At 41.8% G+C, this 18711-nt stretch overlaps 1 protein-coding gene and 1 long non-coding RNA gene across 3 annotated transcripts in view; both read right to left on the bottom strand.

Moving 5' to 3' along the window:
• THSD4 (thrombospondin type 1 domain containing 4) overlaps positions 1–18711 on the bottom strand; it is a 698888-nt gene that overhangs the window by 514700 nt on the left and 165477 nt on the right. The window lies entirely within an intron of this gene.
• On the bottom strand, positions 838–7897 carry LOC144329941 (uncharacterized). The gene is made up of 3 exons (XR_013395694.1): positions 7755–7897; positions 7144–7305; positions 838–1718 (listed from the first exon to the last, which is right to left on the bottom strand). It is a non-coding gene; the product is annotated as an uncharacterized LOC144329941 (long non-coding RNA).

Below are 18711 nucleotides of genomic sequence, written 5' to 3'. Positions count from 1 at the left end.
ACGAGAGGAAGTTATTTCTTAATTTTCTAGATATGCAACCGTGTCCAAGAGAGTCCAGGGCTGTTGCCCTGGGGTTGTATCCTTTGCCCATTGCTCTTTCTGCTACCCCAAGACCACTGTTTGCACAGAAAAACAAAAAGTGGCTGCATGAATCAATGCCAACATGTTGTAGCAATCTTTTTTTTTTTTTTAAGAGGAAAAAGTGCACCTTTCCATTTTGTATGAACTCGAATTCGCTTGTCCAGTCCTGAGTCACAGTTTCATTTGGGAGCCCCTGTGCTGCCCTTGCCAGTTTCCACAAGGCAGGACACTCCACTAGCTGATTCAGACAGGCAGAGGCTGCAGAGGCCCAAGAAGCCAGGGTAGTACGGATGCCCCAGGCGCCCTCCACACTCCCCTCCTGGAGATGCCACGAGAACATACACAGAAGGAGGCTGATAACCACCAAAGATGTCAATGGATCCAGTTCTACTCCTTCGCATCCTAAGAATGTGCCAAAGGAATTTTAAAGGTGCCATTTATCACCAAGGGTGGGAGAGCAGGTTGCTAACACTATTTATACAACCTCCAAAGCCGGCTTAAACAAACATGGCAACTGGGTGTAGGACCAGGCATCACCACTGATTGATGGGGGTCTACTAAGCATGCAAAGCCGCCAATATCTACATGCTCACTGGACACGGGCCAAAGCTATTACATGATGAGCTGTTACGTAACCTTAAGTACAAGTGGAATTTGAGCTGTACACATCTGATATGCTTCCCCTTTCTAATTTTTGGCATCAAGAGGCTACATGAATTGACTGGAATGTAAGAGTCCTCCCCTCCGTTTTCTCCCTTTCCTGATGACAGGCAGGCCACGTGATCACAGCAGAACATCTCATAATAGTTACTGATGTACTCAAAGTTTCCTCAAACCAAACGTTCCACTGTCCTGTTGAAATCTGACCTATTTTTAATAGGCTGCTCCGTTTAAAATCAACATAATTTGCTGGAGCAGGACTTTAAATGAAAGCTGTTTCCTGGGATGAATCCAAACTTCAAATCAATCCCCCGGACAAATCTCAACTCAGCCCCATAAATTATGGCTCACTCGATAAAATTTTAAAGCAAAAATAAATTAATCCAATAACCATATGAAATCTATGGCTGCCCTGCCAGTTTCTTGCCCCTACTCATTTGTTGACTTCTGGGCTCACTAAACTCGTGACAAGGTTTGTCTGCCTCGCGTTTCTTACCCCTGCGATACCTGGCTCTCTCCACCCCTCTAACCTGCCATATTTCAGGCTGGCACAATCGAATGAACTCCTTGCCCCATCAGAGACTACTCACCTTTCCTCCACAAAGAAATAGCATCTGCAGTAAGGTTTCAAAGAAAAAGATCAGCGGAACACAATGTAGAACTTTGTATCCCCCAACTTTTCTTATTAATTACTAAATAGCGATCTTGAGTTGCAACTTCTGTTGAACAGCTCCAGAACTACGAGTTATTAATCATCTACATTTTAAAAATCTCTATTGGGGCAGTTCGACACAGGTGGATTGCTTGAGCCTAGGAGTTCAAGACCAGCTGGGCAACATGGCGAAACCCCGTCTCTATAAAAAGTACAAAAATGTATAGTGTATGACTGTATTCCCAGCCACTTGGGAGGCTGAGATGGGAGGATCACTGACCCCAGGGAGATCAAGGCTACAATGAGCCATGATCGTACCACTGCACTCCAGCCTGGGTGACAGAGTGAGACCCTGTCTCAGCAAAACAAAACAAAAACAAACACTCTGTTGGCTTCTAACAGTCTTCAGTTTGAAATTAGAATGTGGGACTACTCCCTGTTTTATTTCTGAATCATTAAACATAACTAAGCAGACATTTGTCAACAAAGTTATACAGTGCTTTCCTCACAAGGGGCAGGGGTGGGGGGGCAGTAGTGGTGGTGTGTTTATATTTGGCAATCCAAAAGAAAGAATAAAAACTATAGATTAAAAACTAAGCACTACCCAGTGGAGGGTGCTGCTATACAGGAGGAATCATACAAAGTGGGTAGTGACGATAGCTTCTGCTTTGGCCAGGGGGAGCTACAGAATACTGTATGTGCCATCTTAGCCCTGGCACAGAAAGGGCTGGGAGGTATCTACCTTCAGTGGACCATCCAAAGATCACTGGACACCACCGGGACAAAAGTGATTCCAATAGAGCAGTGACAGTCACAGAATAGGAAAGAGAAAAGCAAAAATCCAGAAATGTCTCCCACTTTAAACAGAAATGGCTGTGAATGAGAGCATTCTATTCCAGGATAATACACATCACAAGTAGTAATCTTAAAGGAAAATATATCCCTATATATACTCAATTACTAAATATTTTGGGTTACTAAGTAAAAGGACCTCAAACAGTTAACTGATGGTGAAGCCTAGGTTTGCAGCTAAGAGGTATGATAATTATGTCTCTTGACTTCAGGATATGATAAGTGCTTGCCACTGTTTAGGCTGAAGGCAGGTGGGTTTGAAAACAGAATAATTCAGGTACAGGCTGGACACGGTGGCTCATACCTGTAATCCCAGCCCTTCGGGAGGCCGAGGTGGGCGGATCACCTGAGGTCGAGAGTTTGAGACCAACCTGGCCAACATGGTGAAACCCTGTCTCTACTAAAAATACAAAAATTAGCTGGGCGTGGTGGTGGGCACCTGTAATCTCAGCTACTCAGGAGGCTGAGACAGGAGAATCACTTGAACCCAGGAGGCAGAGGCTGCAGTGAGCCCAAATCGCACCACTGCACTCCAGCCTGGGTGACAAGAGTGAAATTCCGTTTCAAAAAAAAGAAAAAAGAAGAAGAATTCAAATACAAATAATTGCCAGTACCTCAATTTTATTATTCTGCAGTGGATACGGCCTCAGGTGCAAACAGGAAATGCAATCAAAAGAATTAAAACTATTTAATACAGAGCCATTGGATGATCCAGTTTTTAAAACTATCCTTGATTCAGTTCCTCCACCTCTGGATACACTGCTCCCAATGAGAGAATCCTTACTTTAAAGGATTATTCTGGGAAACCAGGCCAGCCCCCGACAATTTCAGCCATCCTAAGGTCATCTCTTGAAAAATTATGATCAGCTACATATTATTTTTTACTTACATTTTAAATATGAATACATTTAGACAATGTACGATAACCTGTTCATATTTATTTGCATCATTCTCTACCATTAAAAAATGCATACAGGCATTTGTAGTCAAATCTAATGCAATATTGTGAACATTTATGAAGCTCATCTTCTTTAATAAAGAATAGAGACTCATCTCAAATTTTCAAGCAACTAGCAGGATTAATTGGCACCTATGTAACCATGATTGGAAAGATTGAAAAACCATAGAGATGGCAAAGAGGCAGCACAGATGTAGCCATTTCCCCCTTCCCATGCTCAAGCAAGGCATCATTAATCAATCCCAATAACATTCCTTGTTTCCAAGCCCAGCACAGCAGAGCTCACACAGGTGAGGAGACCTGTGTGTTATGACTCATTTACCACACTCTGGAGGGAACAGCCAGGATGATAAACAAACAGCAAGCCCCAAAGCATAGAAATCAGTTTAAGGAAATAAAATTATTCAGCAGGCTGGCAAAAAGAAGATGCAGGGTGACGAGATGATTGTATTAAAATATCTGAAGAGGCACATTGGATATTGTGCTCAACATGGCTCCAGAGGGTAGCTAGGCAACAAATACTCACTCTTATGATGGTGGCATCATAAGAATCAAGGCAGATTTTACCCAGATAAAAGGAAAGAGGGGTGCACCTTCCCACCTCAGACTACAGATATACAAGTGAGTTTTCTTTTAACCTTTTGTAAACAAGTCCCACTGATTCATGGAATGTTCTCACAGAAATTTCTAAGAAATGGAGACTGGCAGGTATGGTAGCTGTTTAACAGCTTTAGGGGAAGGACAGTGTATTAGTCCATTCTCATGCTGCTAATAAAGACATACCCTAGACTGGGTAATTTACAAAGGAAAGAAGTTTAATTGACTGGGGAGACCTCAGGAAACTTACAATCATGGTGGACGGGGAAGCAAACACAACCTTCCTCACGTGGTGGCAGCACAGTGAAATGCCAAGCAAAAGGGGGAAAAGCCCCTTATAAAACCAATAGATCTCGTGAGAACTAACTCATTATCATGAGAACAGCAGCAAGGTGAAACTGCCCCCATGATTCAATTATCCCTACCTGATCCCTCCCATGACAGGTGGGGATTATGGGAACTACAACTCAAGATGAGATTTAGGTGGGAAGACAGAGCCAAGACAAATCAGACTATATCAGTGGGGGGAGAATGTCTGATAAATATGTAAAGCATGGGCTGAATTTATAATTTAAATATAAGCATGGGCTGAATTTATAATTTAAATATAAATTGCATATTCACTGATCACACTGTAGCTGTAAATCTAACTCTGAAAACCTCTTGATACGGGTCAGATACTAACATCCCAAGGTCCATGCAAGGTACAACAAAATGTCCCAACCACTCCTTCAGGACATGTCCCTACCAATTTACAACATGGTGACCTCTGCTCGGAGAGTGAGAGAATTCTGCTACAAGAGATTAAGACAGAGACCCAGGATTTCCTGGAGAAGTCTTAGTAGTCTTGATGTGAAAACACATTTGTTTGTTTTTAAAGGAAATGAATCAGTCATGGCTTGGATGGATGGAGGGAGAAATTCTTCTGCAGGCCCTCAGGCAAATCGCTACTCTCAGCTTGGTGGGCTGTGCTTATGTAACTTCTCAGTGACTCTGATTCTTCTCTGTTGTTCTGTAACCCAGGGCAGACCATCCTACCCCTGTGAGTCTCTGTTCCTGCATCTGTTGAATAGGAACACTAGAATACTGACACCCCGACCGACCACAGATGAGGACTGAGCAAGGCAGTCTTTGTAGAAAGCTGAGTTCTTGGAAGAGAGAAACAATAGGATCTGATCTCATTATTTAATATTTTGCAATGGGTTTAAGCGCTATGCTTGGTTTCAAGTCCTTAAAACCATTCCTATTTAGTTTAATCTGCTCATTAGATGTTGAAATACACCCCGAGGCTTTTCTTTACTAACTACCCAGAATGAAATGGGTTCGAGTGCCAGGAAAGAAACTGCTTTTATAAGAATCATTTACACCTGCTAGAATACCCTAGAACAGAAGCAATTTTCTCCCTCAAACAATCTTTCCTTTCTCATATCCTACATTTTCCAGTGGAAGGACTTACAGAGGTAGGTGATAACCATTTGCCCCATCCTGCATCCTCCTTCCCCCTTAGCTAGAGAGAGAAACATGGTGTGGGTGTGAGAAGTAGGCCTGTCCCAGAGACATTTCACACATACACTCCTACTTGGCAGCAGTGGTGGGAGGAGAGCTAGACCAGCGACCAAGATTACAGGAATCAGTGGGGAGGGAATAGAATCATTCCTCACTCCCATCCTAAGGTCACGCCCCCTTATGACGCAGTGGCCCATGCCCCTGTGTAAATACACACTGGTCAACCTGAATTATACCAGCATCACATTTGGGATCAGAGGGGATCTACACAGGTCTTGTCTGTACAATCTTCAGAAATGCAAACGCAACAAGAAGGAGGAAAGAATGATATTTGTGTGCTACATTCAATTTCAACAATCCCCCAAAGGTGTCAGGAAGCCCTACCAGCTGAATAATGAAATGACAGTTGACAAGCCAGGCGGCTACCCTGACATGAGTTTCAGTCACAGACACCAATCATTTTTGTCCATCCCATATTTCCCTTCTTTCTAGATTTCCTATTTGAAAATTACTTCTCCCCTCTGTGTGTAGTCTTGCTGAGACTGTCACTCAGGGGGTCCCAGCTCCCCTTGGCCAAGGTGTGGGATGTGGCGTAAGCTAAGCCAATCCAACCCTTGTTACCAGGACTTTGACTCTTCAATGGAGAAACCTGCTGGAATTTTCCATTGCAGCAGCAGCACACTAATGAGACTGTCAGTTCTGTCCACCTGGAGGCCCAAGGCTTCCCAGTTTCCATCCTTTACCAAGCCTACTTCTCCACACTTCCTGTTGGGTCTCTGAGCTATTGGATATCCTCCTGATAAAATCCTTTTGTGTTTGACTTAGCCAAAATTGGTGTCTGTTGCTTGCAAAATAAGAAAGCTAACTAACACAGATGTCTGGCTTGCTTCCTCGGATTCCAACCTATTAGAGGATTCCTGTGCCCAGCAAAGCCCTATCATTCTAAATGAGTCTCTGATACTGTATATTTTTAAATTTTATTTTGATTGACATTTGTATATATTTATGGGGTTTCAATACATGTATACATTGTGGAATAAGAAAATCTGGTGAATTAACATATCCATCACCTCATACTTATTTCTTTGTGGTGAGAACATTTAGAATCTACTCTTTTAGCAACTTTGAAATATACATATTATTAATTACAGTCACCTTGCTGTGCAATAGATCACCAAAACTTATTCCTCCTATCGCACTGAAACGTTGTGCCCTTTGACCAATATTTTACTTTTCACCACCCACTCCCACCCTCTTTAGCCTCTGGTAACTGTCATTCTACTCTCTACTTCTGAGTTCAAATTTTTACATTCCATATCTAATACTCATCTTTCTGTGCCTGGCTTATTTCACATAGCATAACGCCCTCCAGGTTCACCCATGTTGTCACAAATTACAGAATTTCATTCTTCTCTCAGGCTGAATAGTATTCTCTCATGTACACAGACCACATGTTTAAATCCTTTCATCTGTCGATGGGCACTTAGGTTGTTTCCATATCTTGGCATGTGAATAATGCTGCAGTGAACCTGGAAGTGGAGACATCTCATCAACACACTGCTTTACATTCCTGTGGCTATATACCCAGAAGTGGGACTGCAGAATGATGGTAACTACATTTTTAGTTTTTTTGAGAAACTTCCATACTGTTTTCCAAAATGGCTGTTCTAACTTACATTCCCACCATCTGTAGACAAAAGTTCCCTTTTCTCCATATCCTTGCCACACTTACAATTTTTCTTTCTTTCCTTTTTTTTTTTCCTTTTTGAGACAGAGTCTCACTCTATCACCTAGGCTGGAGCGCAATGGCACGATCTTGGCTCACTGCAACCTCCGCCTCCCGGGTTCAAGTGATTCTCCTGACTCAGCCTCCTGAGTAGCTGGCATTACAGGTGCACGCTACCATACCTGACTAATTTTCTTGTGTTTTTAGTAGAGACAGGGCTTCACTACGTGGCCACTATGAATTCCTGACCTTAAGTGATCCGCCTGCCTCGGCCTCCCAACACTTAACCATCTTTCATCTTTTCTCTAATGGCCATTCTAGCAGGCATGAGATGATAGCTTATTGTGGTTTTAATTTGCATTTCCCTGCTGATTAGTGGTATTGAGCATTTTAACATATATCTGTTGGCCTGTTTTATGTCTTCTTTTGAGAAGTATCTTTTTAGGTCCTTTGCCACTCCCATCCCCCCGCTTTTCTTTGAGATGGAGTCTCAGAGTCTCACTTTGTCACCCAGGCTGGAGTGCAATGGCATGGTCTCAGCCCACTGCAATCTCCACCTCCTGGGTTCAAGCGATTCTCTTGCCTCAGCCTCCCGAGTAGCTGCGACTACAGGTGTGTGCCACCACACCTGGCTAATGTTTGTATTTTTAGTACTGATGGGGTTTCACTATGTTGGCCAGGCTGGTCTCCAATTTCTGACCTCGTGATCCGCCTGCCTCAGCTTCCCAAAGTGCTGGGATTACAGGTGTGAGCCACTGCACGCAGTCCCTTTGCCATTTTTAAGAGTTGTTTTCTTGCTAGTGAGTGGTTTGAGTTTCTTGCATATTTTGGATTTGAGCCCCTGATCTGATGTATGATTTGTAAATATTTTCTCCCAATCCCGTGGGTTGTCTGTTCACTCTATTCGTTGTTTCTTTTGCTATGCAGAAGCGTTCTAGTTTGATATAATCTCATTTGTCTATTTTGCATTTGTCTGTGCTTTTGAGGTCATCATATGCAAGAAATCATTCCCTAGACCAATGTCTTGTAGTGTTTCTCCTATGTTTTCTCCTAGTAGTTGTATAGTTGATACTATGTATTTTTGAGTCCAATAAAAGAGAGAAACTAGAAGGACTTAGAATAGTTCTACAATGTGACATTTATACTGGCTCTAAAAGTTTCCTTCAGGAATTGGAGAGACAGAGTGAGAATGAAAGGCAGAGAGTGAGATAATGAGAGAGAAAGAGAGAAGGGGGAAGAGAACCATAAGGTTTTTAAAATATAGTTTATATTATACACAATAAAAACGACGTAAGCGTATAGTTCAATGGATTTTGATAACTGTACACACCCATGTGTATATAATGTCAATCATGACATAAACCATTACCATCATTCCAGAAGGTTCTATCATGCCCTTTCCAGCTATAATACTCCTCCCACCTGCATAGGCAAACACTGTTCTGATTTCTATCACCACAGTCCAATTCTTCCTATTATAGAACACCATATAAATGGAATCAGACAGTATGTGCTCTTGTATTTAGCTTATTTTGTTCAACATAAGGTTTTTGAGATTAATCCAGGATTTTATATGTGTCAGTAGTGTGTTCTTTTTTCACTTTGGAGTAATACTCCATTGTATGAATGTACCACAATTTGTTTATTCAGTCTCCTGTTGATGGATATTTGGGTTGTTTCCAGTTTGAAGCTAATATGAAAAAAGGTGCTGTGAACATTCTTGGGCAAATTATTTTTTATAGCAATACAATTACTTTCATTTCTCTTGCATGAATTAATTTTTATTAAATGATGAAGACGCTTTTTATAAAAGCTTGCAGAGAAGCAACAATACACATTCTACAGGAAGAAAAAATGCCCACTTTGCATCTTTTCTTTTAGGATAGGACAGGTTCAGAGATATCATTCTACTAAATCTGTACTCCCTCGCTACAAGCTACATCCTCGCATCTACAGAACATCCTCATTCCTTTACCATTCTAGACAAACCTTCCCCTTCTCCTTAAAGTAGCATACACTCCTAATATGCCATCTACATGGCCATTTAAAAAAAAAAAAAAAAAGAGATGGCTATACTCACTGACCACCTGACCACTCTCTTTAATTCCCTTCCAGCAGGGTTCCAAACAGCCCATCCTTATTTTCTCAGTTATTTCCCTTGACCTCTTGCAATGTTCAGCAGTGTTGACTACCTCTCCTTCTGGAAACCCTTTTCTTGGCTTCCATATACATATGAGTAGAGATTCCTATAGCCATACTTTGGAGTTTGAACCTGGCTCAATCACTTACTAGCTAGGTGACCTTGGGCAAGTTAGTTAACTAGTCTAGGTCTTTGTTGTATCTGTAAAATGAAGGTAAAAACTAGTTACCACCTGATGGGGTCATTGTGAGGATTAAATGAGTCAACACTTCATACTGTGCCTATAATATAGTAAGTGATCAACAAACGTAAGTGATTTTTGTCATTTCATTTATCATCATTGCTTTAGTTTGCTTGAGCTGTCATAATAAAATACTACAGGCTGGGTGGCTTAAACAACAGAAATTTATTTTTCGTAGTTCTGGAGGCTGGAATTCCAAAGTAAAGGTGCTGATAAGATAGGCTTAATTTGAGGCCTCTTCTCTTAGGTTCTAGGTGGCCACCTCCTTGCTGTGTGTTCATGTGACCTCTTCTTTGTGTGTTCTCAGAGAGAGAGAGAGAGAGAGAGAAAGAGAAACAGAGAGATTCAGTGTCTGTTCCTTTTTTTTTTTTTTTTTTTTAATACTTTAAGTTCTGGGATACATATGCAGAACATGCAGGTTTGTTACATAGGTATACACGTGCCATGGTGGTTTGCTGCACCCATTAACCCGTCATCTACATTAGGTATTTCCCCTAATGCTATCCCTCCCCTAGCCCCCCACCACCCAACAGACCCCAGTGTGTGATGTTCCCCTCCCTGTGTCCATATGTTCTCATTGCTCAACTCCCACTTATGAGTGAGAATATGTAGTGTTTGGTTTTCTGTTCCTGTGTTAGTTTGCTGAGAATGATGGTTTCCAGTTTCATCCATGTCCCTGTAAAGGACATGGACTCATCCTTTTTCATGGCTGCATATTATTCCATGGTGTATATGTGCCACATTTTCTTTATCTAGTCTGTCATTGATGGGCATTTGGGTTGGTTCCAAGTCTTTGCTATTGTGAACAGTGCTGCAATAAACATGCATGTGCATGTGTCTTTATAGTAGAATGATTTATAATCCTTGGGGTATATACCCCAAATGGGATTGCTGGGTCAAACGGTATTTCTAGTTCTAGATCCTTAAGGAATTGGCACACTGTTGTCCACAATGGTTCAATGGTTGAACTAATTTGCACTCCCACCAACAGTGTAAAAGCATTCCTATTTCTCCACATTATCGCCAGCATCTGTTGTTTCCTGACTTTTTAAAGATCGCCATTCTGTCATGAGATGGTATCGCATTGTGGTTTTGATTTGTATTTCTCTAATAATCAGTGATGATGAGCTTTTTTTAAATATGTTTGTTGGTCACATAAATGTCTTCTTTTGAAAACTGTTCATATTCTTCATCCACTTTTTGATGGGATTGTTTGTTTTTTTCTTATAAATTTGTTTAAGTCCGTGTAGATTCTGGATATTAGACCTTTGTCAGATGGATAAATTGCAAAACTTCTCTCTCATTCTGTAGGTTGCCTGTTCACTCTGACGACAGTTTCTTTTGCTGTGCAGAAACTCTTTAGTTTAAATAGATCTCATTTGTCTATTTTGGCTTTTGTTGCCATTGCTTTTGGTGTTTTAGTCATTAAGTCTTTGCCCATGCCTACATCCTGAATGGTATTGCCTAGGTTTTTTTCTAGGGTTTTTATGGTTTTAGGTCTTATATTTAAGTCTTTAATCCATCTTGAGTTAATTTTTGTATAAGATGTAAGGAAGGGGTCCAGTTTCTGTTTTCTGCATGTGGCTAGCCAGTTTTCTCAACAGCATTCATTAAATAGGGAATCCTTTCCCCATTGCTTGTTTTTGTCAGATTTGTCAAAGATCAGGTGGTTGTGGATGTGTAGCATTATTTCTGAGGCCTCTGTTCTGTTCCGTTCATCTACATATCTGTTCTGGTACCAATACCATGCTGTTTTGGTTACTATAGCCTTGTAGTATAGTTTGAAGTCAGGTAGTGTGATGCCTCCAGTTTTGTTCTTTTTGCTTAAGATTGTCTTGGCTATACAGGCTCTTTTTGGGTTTTATAAGAAATTTAAAGTGTTTTTTTCCAAATCTGTGAAGAAAGTCAGCGGTAGTTTGCTGGGGACAGCATTGAATCTATAAATCACTTTGGGCAGTATGGTCATTTTTACAGTATTGATTTTTCCTATCCATAAGCATGGAATGTTTTTCAATTTGTTTGTGTTCTCTCTTATTTCCTTGAGCAGAGGTTTGTAGTTCTCCTTGAAGAGGTCCTTCACATCCCTTAAAAGTTGTATTACTAGGTATTTTATTCTCATTGTAGCAATTGTGAATGGGAGTTCACTCATGATTTGGCTCTCTGTTTGTCTGTTACTGGTGTATAAGAATGCTTGTGATTTTTGCACATTGATTTTGATTTTGTATCCTGAGACTTTGCTGAAGTTGCTTATCAGCTTAAGATTTTGGGCTAGCCGGGCACGGTGGTTCACGCCTGTAATCCCAGCACTTTGGGAGGCCAAGGCGGGCGGATCACAAGGTCAGGAGATTGAGACCACAGTGAAACTCCGTCACTACTAAAAATACAAAAAATTAGCCGGGTGCGGTGGCGGGCGCCTGTAGTCCCAGCTACTCAGGAGGCTGAGGCAGGAGAATGGTATGAACCCGGGAGGCGGAGCTTGCAGTGAGCCGAGATCACGCCACTGCACTCCAGCCTGGGCGACAGAGCAAGAAAAAAAAAAAAAAGAAAGAAAAAAGATTTTGGGCTGAGACGATGGAGTTTTCTAAATATACAATCACGTCATCTGCAAACAGACAATTTGACATCCTCTCTTCCTATATGAATACCATTAATTTCTTTCTCTTGCCTAATTGCCCTGGCCAGAACTTCCAATACTATGTTGAATACGAGTGGTGAGAGAGGGCATTCTTGTCTTGTGCTGGTTTTCAAAGGGAATGCTTCCAGCTTTTGCCCATTCAATATGATATTGGCTGTGGATTTGTCATAAATAGCTCTTATTATTTTGAGATACGTTCCATCAATACCTAGTTTATTGAGAGTTTTTAGCATGAAGGGTGTTTACTTTTATCAAAAGCCTTTTCTGCATCTGTTGAGATAATCATGTGGTTTTTGTCATTGGTTTCGTTTATGTGATGGATTATGTTTATTGATTTGTGTATGTTGAACCAGCCTTGCATCCTAGGAATGAAGTTAACTTGATTGTGATGGATAAGCTTTTTGATGTGCTGCTGGATTCAGTTTGCCAGTATTTTATTGAGAATTTTCGCATCGATGTTCATCAGGGTTATTGGCCTGAAATTTTCTTTTTTTGTTGTGTCTCTGCCAGGTTTTGATATCAGAATGATGCTGGCCTCATAAAATAAGTTAGGGAGGAGTTCCTCTTTTTCTATTATTTGAAATAGTTTCAGAAGGAATGGTACCAGCTCCTGTTTGTATCTCTGGTAGAATTCAGCTGTGAATCCATCTGGTCCTGGACTTTTTTTGGTTGGTAGGCTATTAATTACTGCCTCAATTTTAGATCTTGTTATCGGTATATTCAGGGATTCGACTTCTTCCTGATTCAGTCTTGGGAGGGTGTATGTGTCTAGGAATTTATCCATTTCTTCTAGATTTTCTAGTTTATTTGCATAGAGGTATTTATAGTATTCTCTGATGGTAGTTTGTATTTCTGTGGGATCAGTGGTGATCTTCCCTTTATATTTTTTTATTGTGTCTGATTCTTCTCTTTTTTTATTAGTTTGGCTAGCTGCCTATCTATTTCATTAATCTTTTCAAAAAACCAGTTCCTGGATTCACTGATTTTTTTGAAGGGATTTTTGTGTCTCTATCTCCTTCAGTTCTGCTCTGATCTTAGTTATTTCTTCTCTTCTGCTAGCTTTTGAATTTGTTATTGCTTCTCTAGTTCTTTTAATTGTGATGTCAGGGTATCGATTTTAGATCTTGCCTGCTTTCTCCTGTGGGCATTTAGTGCTATAAATTTCCCTGTAAACACTGCTTTAGCTGTGTCCCAGAGATTCTGGTACGTTGTGTCTTTGTTCTCATTGGTTTCAAACAACTTCTTTATTTCTGCCTTAATTTCGTTTTTTACCCAGTAGTCATTCAGGAGAAGGTTGTTCAGTTTCCACATAGTTGTGCAGTTTTGAGTGAGTTTCTTAATCCTGAGTTCTATTTTGATTGCACTGTGGTGTGAGAGGTGGTTTGTTACGGTTTCCATTCTTTTGCATTTGCTGAGGAGTGCCTTACTTCCAATTATGTGGTCAATTTTAAAATAGGTCCGATGTGGTGCTGAGAAGAATGTATATTCTGTTGATTTGGGGTGGAGAGTTCTGTAGATGTCTATTAGGTCCACTTGTTCCAGAGCTGAGTTCAAGTCCTGAATATCCTTGTTAATTTTCTCTCTCGTTGATCTAATATTGACAGTGGGTTGTTAAAGTCTCCCACTATTATTGTGTGGGAGTCTAAGTCTCTTTGTATGTCTCTAAGAAGCTGTTTTATGAATCTGGGTGCTCCTGTATTGGGTGCATATATATTTAGGTTAGTTAGCTCTTCTTGTTGCATTGATCCCTTTACCATTATGTAATGCCCTTGTCTTTTTTGATTTTTGCTGGTTTAAAGTCTGTTTTATCAGAGACTAGGATTGCAATCCCTGTTTTGTTGTTGTTGTTTGCTTTCCATTTGCTTGGTAAATATTCCTCCATCCCTTTATTTTGAGCCTATGTGTGTCTTTGCATATGAGATGGGTCTCCTGAATACAGCACACTGATGGGTGTTGACTCTTTATCCAATTTGCCAATCTGTGTCTTTTAATTGGGGCATTTAGTCCATTTACATTTAAGGTTAATATTGTTGTGTGTGAATCTGATTCTGTCATCATGATGCTAGCTGGTTATTTTGCCCGTTAGTTGATGCAGTTTCTTCATAGTGTCAATGGTCTTTACAATTTGGTATGTTTTTGCAGTGGCTGTTACTGGTTTTTCCTTTCCATATTTAGTGCTTCCTTTAGGAGCTCCTGTAAGGCAAGCCTGGTGATGACAAAATCACTCAGCATTTGCTTGTCTGTAAAGGATTTCATTTCTCCTTCACTTATGAAGCTTAGTTTGGCTGGATATGAAATTCTGGGTTGAAAATTCTTTTCTTTAAGAATGTTGAATATTGGCCCCCACTCTCTCCTGGCTTGTAGGGTTTCTGCAGAAAGATCCACTGTTAGTCTGATGGGCTTCCCTTTGTGGGTAATCCAACCTTTCTCTAGCTGCCCTTAACATTTTTCCTTCATTTCAACCTTTGTGAATCTGGTGATTAAGTGTCTTGGGGTTGCTCTTCTTGAGCAGTATCTTGTGGTGTTTTCTGTATTTCCTGAATTTGAATGTTGGCCTGTCTTGCTAGGTTGGGGAAGTTCTCCTGGATAGTATCCTGAAGAGTGTTTTCCAACTTGATTCCATTCTTCCCGTCACTTTCAGGTACACCAATCAAATGTATGCTTGGTCTTTTCATATAGTCCTATATTTCTTGGAGCCTTTGTTCATTCCTTTTCATTCTCTTTTCTCTAATCTTGTCTTCACACTATATTTCATTAAGTTGATCTTCAATCTCTGACATCCTTTCTTCTGCTTGATTGATTTGGCTATTGATATTTGTATATGCTTCATGAAGTTTGCGTGCTATGTTTTTCGGCTCAATCAGGTCATTTATATTCTTCTCTAAACTGGTTATTCTAATTAGCAATTCCTCTAACCTTTTTTCACAGGTTCTTAGCTTCCTTGCATTGGATTAGAACATGCTTCTTTAGCTTGGAGGGGTTTGTTATTACCCACCTTCTGAAGCCTACTTTTGTCAATTCGTCAAACTCATTCTCCATTCAGTTTTGTTCCCTTTCTGGCAAGGAGCCGTGATCCTTTGGAGGCGAAGAGGTGTTCTGGTTTTTGAAATTTTCAGCCTTTTTGCACTGGTTTTTCCTCATCTTTGTGGATTTATCTACCTTTGTTCTTTGATGTTGGTAACCTTTAGATGTGGTTTTTGCATGGACGTCCTTTTTGTTGATGTTGATGCTATTCCTATTTGTTTGTTAGTTTTCCTTCTAACAGGCCCCTCTTCTGCAGGTCTGCTGGAGTTTGTTGGAGGTCCACTCCAGATCCCATGTACCTAGGTATCACCAGCAGACGCTGCAGAACAGCAAAGATTGCTGCCTGTTCCTTCCTCTGGAAGCTTTATCCCAAAGGGAACTCCACCAGATGCCAGCTGGCGCTCTCCTGTATGAGGTATCTGTCGACTCCCACTGGGAGGTGTCTTCCAGTCAGGAGGTACAGGGGTCAGGGACCCACTTGAGGAGGCAGTCTGTCCCTTACCAGAACTCAAGCGCTGTGCTGGCACATCTGCTGCTCTCTTCAGAGTCAGCAGGCAAGAATGTTTAAATCTGCTGAAGCCACGCCCACATCTGCCCCTTCTTCCAGGCGCTCTGCTGCAGGGAGATGGGGATTTTGTCTGTAAGCCCTCGAATGGGGCTGTTACCTTTCCTTCAGAGATACCCTGCCCAGTGAGGGGGAATCTACAGAGGCAGTCTGGTTACAGTGACTTTCCCGAGCTGCGGTGGGCTCTGCCCAGCTCCAACTTCCCGGTGGCTTTGTTTACACTGTGAGGGGAAAACTGCCTACTCAAGACTCAGTAATGGCACATGCCTCTCCCCCCACCAAGCTTAAGCATCTGAGGTCAACTTCAGACTTCTGTGCTAGCAGCAAGAATTTCAAGCCAGTGGACCTTAGCTTGCTGGGTTCCATGGCAGTGGAATCTGCTGAGCTAGACCACTTGGCTCCCTGGCTTCAGCCCCCTTTCCAGGGGAGTGAACAGTTTTGTTTCACTGGCATTCCAGGGGCCACTGGAGTATGAAAAAAAACTCCTGCAGCTAGCTGGGTGTCTGCCCAAATGATTGCCCAGTTTTGTGCTTGAAACCCTGGGTCCTGGTGGTGTAGGCACCAGAGGGAATCTCCTGGTCTGCAGGTTGTGAAGACCATGGCAAAAGTGTAGTATCTGGGCCGGAGTGCACCATTCCTCATGGCACAGTCCCTCACAGCTTCCCTTGACTGGCGAGGGGAGTTCCCCAACCCCTTGTGCTTCCTGGGGGATGCAGCACCCCACCCTGCTTCGGCTCAGCCTCCGTGGGCTGCACCCACTGTCTAACCAGTCCCTGTGTGATGAGCCAGGTACCTCAGTTGGAAATGCAGAAATCACTTGCCTACTGCGTTGATCTTGCTAGGAGCTGCAGACCGGAGCTGTTCCTACTTGACCATCTTGCCAGCCACCTCTGTTCCTCTTATAAGAACACTAATCCTATCAGATCAGGGCCCTGCCCTTAAGACCTCATTTAATCTTAATTAGTTCCTTAGAGGCCCCATCTTCAAAGATGCTGGGGGTTAGGGCTTTAACATATGAATTTTAGACAGACATAAACATTTAGTCCATAGCATTCATTGTGCTGTGTGTATTAGCAGAACTTTATATACCACAATAAGCTTTATTAACATAAGAAACGATACATGGGATGATAATGCCTTGGTGCCTCTCCTATACCTGGATCACCTTCTCAGTGTCCTTTAATGGCTGAGACTCTTTGCCCTGCTTCCTTAATGTAACATACTCCAAAGCTCATTTCCTAGTCCTTGTAAAACCCATTTTGTTATTCTACTTTTTCTTGAAGGTCTTATCTACTAATCTCACCAAGGCTGATGACTGCAAGTATGGGTCTACAACCCTACGATATCACCCTAAACTTCAGAACCTTGCATCCCCAACCTTCTGTTGGGTCCCACCATTCATTCAGACTCAACATATACAAGAGCAAAATCATCATTTTGTTTTCACAAAGAGGTTGCCCTCTGGGCTTTGTCCCCAGTGATATGCTCATCCTCAAAGCAAACATGGCCTAGTCTTGCCAGGTATCCCCTGGCACGTACAAGAGAGCTCTGAGAATGGATCTTGTTGGGGGCATCCCAGATTCACCCTTAGCGAAATAGAAACTGCCTCTCATTTCCCTAAGGTCTGTCCCTTCCACTCTGAACGTTCACAGTGATTATGGATTATCTATACACAGGGGTGGGCTGTAGGAATGAGAGTGCCTATGAATAAAGTGGCTTCATTAAAATGTGAACACTCTAATTCCAGACCCACCAGCACTTAGTCATAAGCCTCCCTCCCTCATATATTATAGTTCTGATAATATTGTCTATGTTTTTATCTGACAGTGCCCCCGGCCCCATCATGCCCCACCATGGTGTCTGTGTTAGAGCAGACTGCTGGACTGGTGGAGGAGTCAAAAGCCTGCCTGGGGTCTTGGCCTCCAGCATTCCATCTTTGGCCCCTCAGAGCTTTAATCGAGGGGTAGATCTTGACTGAGGTGGCTCAGGGCTCTGTGGATATCAGATTGTGTGGTGGCACCTTTAATATTCTCTGGAGCAACAGCTACTTTTCTTGCAAACAACCTAATAAAAGTCACCTGGACTTAGGAGGAAGGTATTCAGGGAATTTCACTGGAGCTTCCTGCCTGCTAGTCACTAGGGCCAGCCACAGATATTCCATTTCTCCTCCTTTGAGCACATAGTGGGAGGGTACCTCCCTTCCTCCTCGGAAGTTAGGTGTGATTCGTGACTTGCTTTGGTCAATGAGATGTGAGCAGAAACAATGTGGATCAATTCTAATTGAAGTTTTAAGAACCTGAGTCGGTATGGCTGGCTATTATTAAGTCAAAAATAAGAAGATGCTGGTAAGGTTATGGAGAAAAAGGAACACTTACACACTGTTGGTAGGAGTGTAAATTAGTTCACCCATTGCGGAAGACAGTGTGGCAATTCCTCAAGGATCTAGAGACAGAAATACCATTCGGCCCAGCCATCCCATTTCTGGGTATATACCCAGAGGAATATAAATAATTCTATTATAAAGACACATGCATGCGTTACTCACAAGAGCAAAGACATCGAATCAACCTAAATGCCCATCAATGATAAACTTGATAAAGAAAATGTATATATACACCATGGAATACTATGCAGCCATAAAAAAGAATGAGATCATGTCCTTTGCAGGGCCATAGATGGAGGTGGAGGCCATTATCCCTAGCAAACTAATTCAGGAACAGAAAACCAAATACTGCATATTCTCACTTATAAGTGGGAGCTAAATGAGGAGAACACATGGACACAGAGAGGGGAACAACACACACTGGAGCCTATCAGAGGACAGAGACTGGGAGGAGGGAGAAGATCAGGAAAAGTAACTAACGGATACTAGGCTCAATAACTGGGTGATGAAATAATCTGTACGACAACCCCCCAGGACACATTTGCCTATGTAATAAACCTGCACATCCTGCACATGTACCCCTGAACTTAAAATAAAAGTTGGGAAACAAACAAACAAAGAACTTGAGCCTGGGTCACTTGTTCCCTTTCCCTGCCTCAGTGAAAGCATGAGTTGAGATACAGCTTCTACC

Source organism: Macaca mulatta, chromosome 7, assembly GCF_049350105.2.
Source record: "Macaca mulatta isolate MMU2019108-1 chromosome 7, T2T-MMU8v2.0, whole genome shotgun sequence".
Taxonomy (NCBI): domain Eukaryota; kingdom Metazoa; phylum Chordata; class Mammalia; order Primates; family Cercopithecidae; genus Macaca; species Macaca mulatta.
Note: the sequence above shows the minus strand (reverse complement) of the source record. Positions and strands in the feature narration are given on the sequence as shown.